Below are 5,450 nucleotides of genomic sequence, written 5' to 3'. Positions count from 1 at the left end.
TACTATAAAATTAAAGAAATAGACGGAAACGCTGAACTCCAGACTAAACAACTTAAACAACATTTATTTACTTGGTAAACATACATATCTTTTAGTTATACATCTTTAGAGGTGAGAATAACGAGCTGTCGAGTATAAGACCGAAAAATGTAGAGACAGCTTTAAACACACGTCCATGCTCAATCGCTGGCCAGCGTGAAAGAGAATGAATTGAGCGATTCTACGCATGCGTAAAACTACGCATGCGCAGGCGTTACTACACACACAAGCATCATATAGTCTACCTTTCACTCAGAGAGAGAGTCCTTTTGTTGCCAACAGAGGTAATAGCTCTCTGAACTTCCTTCACACAATTCTTATTCTAGAAACAATACCTTCAGAGCATCCTCCACCATTGCTAATTTGGTCACCTAGGTAACAGAAACTATCTACAACCTCAAGAGAGCCTCCTGGGCATTTGAGAGAGTCTAAGTCCTGTGTGTCCTTAGTGCTTATTGTTCCTGCACATCTGTCACATAGAAAGATGACTTTACCTGTTAATCTACCTGTGATTCTACTGCACCTCTTAAGTGTTCTTAGTTTACGCTGGGTGCAGTGAATGGAATTTCTTCCAACTTCTTTCCTACATATTGAGCAAGGTCATTTACCTGACAGAAAGAGAGTGTTATCTTCTTTCTTACTAACAACAACTTTGGTCCTTGTTAGGTTAACTTTAAGGCCTTTGATTCCAGGCTTTGTTTTCTTACCTGGAATTTCTTCTCCAGTTCTGTTAAAGATTCTACATTAAGAGCAAGGTCATCAGCATATAACAGTTCCCACAGGCACCCAGTTTTGAATTCCTCTGTTATGGCCTGGAGGACTATAATGAATAAGAGTGAGCCCTGGTAAACCCCTACCTGTACGTTAAATTCATCACTGTACTCATGGCCAACTCACACCTTACTGACAGCACCACTGTACATGGCTTGTACAGCTCTAACAAGCCACTTTTCTACTCTTAATCTTCTTAGAGACCACCATATAACAGAGTGGGGAACTCTGTTGAAAGCTTTCTCCAGGTCGATGAAGGCTAAGTCCAATGGCTTACTTTTGGCCAAGTACTTTTCCTGCAGCTGTCTCACTAGGAAGATGGCATCTGTAGTACTCTTCCCAGGTGCAAAACCAAACTGCATCTCATCTAGTTTAATTCTATTTCTCAGTAACTTTCATTACTTGGTCTAGCAATTTAATGCCTCTGTAGTTGTTTCTAAGGTATCATCTTTACTCTTGTAACAGCTAACTGTAATACTACTACACCAGTCATTGGGGATGGTACCTTTCTGAATAACCTGAATAACTATACAGGTGATAAGCTATAGCCTACACTACCGGAAATTTTAATCATCTCGGCAGTGATACCTGGTGGCCCAGAGGCTTTCCTTGTCTTCATGTCCTTATTTGCCTGATCTATTATGCTGCTATCAACTCCGATGGCTGGTCCCTCAATTGGTTTGATATTTGGTAGACTCTCCTTCTCCCATTCATTTTCCATATTTAGTAACTTTCCATAGTGACACTTCCATGCATCGTTCTTCTTTGAGTCACTAAGTGCAAGCATACCATTATCCATTCGCACACATTTCTCACTTACCACATTTCTACTCTCTCTGATACACTGCTTTGCAATCCTGATTACCTCTGATCCTCATGCTGTAGAACATTTGCAAATATCTTACCTTCAGCTACACCTTTTGCTATGTATACCTGATACTTAGCAACCCTTTTCGCTACCTGATATAATTCTCTGCTTCCACCATTTTTCCAGTCTTTCCAGTCTTTCCAGGCCTGTCTTTACGCTTTTATAGCACTGTCTACCTCTTTGCTCCACTACCATGTCACCCTTGGTCTAGCTGGGACTCTGCACCAACTGTAGATTTCATCCGTAGCCCTCAGTAGATTGTCCCGCAGGAACTTCCAACTGTCCTCTAAGCTATAAGTCCCCAACTCTTCTTCTCTTTCATCAGAAGCTTCCATTAAGAAAGCTCTAAATTTTTGTCTGTTTGCTGGGTCTTTGAGCTTCCATCGTCTTCTTTTCCAGATTGGTTTATTTCTCTGAGTCTTTCTAGCTCTAATTCTGAATTCACTAACTAGTAACCCATGTTGGGTTGTATACTCTTCACTTAGGAAAGACTTTGCATTTTTAAGCATCCATCTATCTTGTTGCCTGGTGGGGAGGTAGCCAATCTGGTTTATGTGCTCACCAGACTGAAAAGTGATCAGGTGGCTGGCTGGCTTTTTGAAGTTAGTGTTGTAGATCAATCAGATCACTTGCATCACAGAACTCCGGCAGTCTTGTTCTCTCCTCATTTCTAGGCCCAAAACCATAGCCCCCATGCACTTTGAATCTCTGCTTCTTACCCACGAGGAATCTAGCTGAAGCTTCCCTCCATCTTACTCCTTCCACACCCCACACATCAACATGACATTGCTCCAGCATTTCAATCATCTCCCCACTCCTTCCTTTCATTGTGCTAACGTTGATGGTAGCAGCCCTGAGATTGAGTACTTGAGAGTGGTGGCAGCAAGGAAGTTGTGAAAATTTTGTCATCACCTGAAACAAAGGAGATCTACAAAAATACTTGTCAGCTAGCATAGAGCTTTGGTACATAGTTATTCACCACCACTCAACCAACATCTAGAGCAAGAGCCAACAAGTGGGTATGAAATAGGGTGGTTACATAGGCCAGTTTAAGTATATGTCTAAATATTTATATATGAGGTATCTTTAACTGTATATGACATTCATCAGGGCACCTATATGAGGGTATAAGGATATAATCAAAATATATATTCACACACACAGCACAGGAAGTGTATGAGTCACCAGGTGAAAATGTTAATATATGAATTAAAATGTTGGTGGTGGTGGTGGTGGAGGGTAGGTGGGCAAAACGGATGTTGAGCACTGGCCTTGAGCAAACTAAGTTTACACACCATATAGCTAGATGGGCTCAGAAGAAAAGCCATAGTATTTAATAATTATTATTATTATCATTAAAATATTAATACAAAATTAATATACATGTACATTTTAATCATTAAATTTATTTCATAAGCATGTGGCAATGAGAGGATGAGTCTAACTGAAATTGAAATGAAATTACATGTGACCTTGGCAATTAGATATTGAAAGAAATGGGGGAATCCTAGATTCATTAACTAAATCCCATTTAAATAATAATAACTTAGCTGTTGATTCAAGAAAGAGTAAGTGAGCGAGTTGTTGTTCATGAACATATATACTAGCAGTCATCCAGCTTTTACCAGTCTGTACATATATACTTGCAGTCACTCGGTTTTTATCCCAGTCTGTACTGTACTCAAATGTACTCATAAGGCATCTATCATAATGGCGATATTTCAGATTGTAGTTAAATGCTGCTAGTTCTCACTCTTCGTGAGGAAAAGGTCTAAATTCCAACACTTATTCTCTAAAGCACTGGCTTAAGACTTCAATCTCTGTTGTTTCTGCTCAGGTATTCCCTCAAGTGGGCTTGCCTGGTTGTTTCAAACTGAAGTTTTACTTCTCGTTGCTCTTATGTTTCCATGGCATTTCGTTGTCTTTGAGATTGGAGCTTGTGCTGCCTTTTTTCTTGTATTTCCTTGGCCCTTTGACTTCTAGAACGTTAGGCTTTAGATGAATGAAAGTATTATGTTGTCTACTATACCCCACAGAAGAGATAATTGGCAATTCACTGTGCTGAAGAAGACCTGTCTACCACAGCAATTCTTCCATTATGGTCTGGAGGACAATGATGAATAGGAGGGAGCTGAGAATTGATTCTGGTTAACTCCTACCTGTAGCCTAAATTCATCCCTGTTATTATGGCTAACTCTTATCTTACAGACAACACTTTTGCACATAGCTTGTATGGCTTTCGCAATCAATTCATCTACTCCTAGCTTCTCCAGAGATCTCATATCACAGAGTGGAGGACCCTGTCAAAGGCTCCCTTCAGGTCATGAATGCCAAATTAACTAGAATCTTGGCAAGTCAATAAGAGCCACAAAACCAAACAGTGTCTCATCTAGTCAAATTTTGTTCCTTGTTAACTGGGCAATAGCTTTCTCTGTAACTTTCATGACTTAATCCAGCAGTTTGATACTTCAGTAAATGCTTCTATCTAAGGCATTTACTTTACCCTTGTAACAGTTAACTATAATGTTGCAATGTCAGTCATTGAATATGACAACTTCCTATATAATCTGATTAACTATATGGGTGACAAACCTGTATCTTACTGTGTCAGATATTATAAGCATCTGTAGTAACGCCGTGCGCATGCGTAGTCTCACGCATGCGTGGAATTCAACAACCGAGTGTTCCCGCTTCTCTTCTGTCTCTTTCTTGCTGGCCAGCGATTGAGCATGGACGTGTTTAGCTGTCTCTCACCATCTTTCGAACTTATGCTCGATAGCTCGCTTACATCTACATACCAACGTCCCAACAACCATGCTCACACACACAGAAGCTGTAACAACAAACAAGAGCTAAAGATGTATATATTTACCACCTGAAAAAAAAAAAAAAAAAAAAACCACTTTAGGAAAGTGGGTTATACATCATTAGATGTACACCTAACTTTCCTATGTTAAATTAGAAGTGAACTGAACGCAGAAACTCCAATCTGATCAACAACAACAAATATTTATTGTATAGTGGAAAATAAAACAGCTTCCAATTGTCCGGTTTCCGAGTAGCCTGAAATGTAGATGTATTGTTCCTCGAGCTGGTGTCGTTGTGGAGACAACTTCGTTCAACCACACTCAAATGAGAGAGACAGCTAAACACGTCCATGCTCAATCGCTGGCCAGCAAGAAAGAGATAGAATGAAGCGGGAGAGCTTGCTTGTTGAATTCCATGCATGCGTGAGACTATGCATGCGCACAGCGTTACTACAGGGCTCCCTTGCCAGTGCGGAAACGCACGATAATATGAAATCTGTTGGAACGCCTGAGGCAGGATGGCCACTGAAACCACCTACAAGATGTGGTACAAACACACATAAAGAAAAATCAAAGAAATGAATGTACACTTGTGAGATACATGCATGCAATGTCCAAATGAAAGAAAATGTGTGTGTGCACAAGTGTGTGTGTGAGTGAAAACACAGAACAAGTAAAAGTGTCTGTAGTATAGACTGCGAAAAGTCCCAAAACACTGAGATAGAGAAAACCAGTTCGTATTAAAATTCCACAAGGAGATAGAATGTCTGTACTCAGGAAGTCGTGGTCAGTTGTGACCGGTTACCTGGTACAGAATATTCAATTCGGCTAGCTCTTACTGTTGTGCGTGAGTGGATAAATTACACTCCACAGTGAAGATAAAACCGAGTGTGTTGATCTGGTGTGTCCCTGGTGGTGGGGTTGTTGGCGCCCGACATTGTGGTAGACAGTACATTGATGGTGAA

The sequence above is a fragment of the Octopus bimaculoides genome, chromosome 3 (assembly GCF_001194135.2).
Source record: "Octopus bimaculoides isolate UCB-OBI-ISO-001 chromosome 3, ASM119413v2, whole genome shotgun sequence".
In the NCBI taxonomy this organism is placed as follows: domain Eukaryota; kingdom Metazoa; phylum Mollusca; class Cephalopoda; order Octopoda; family Octopodidae; genus Octopus; species Octopus bimaculoides.
This window is presented reverse-complemented; position numbering follows the sequence as displayed.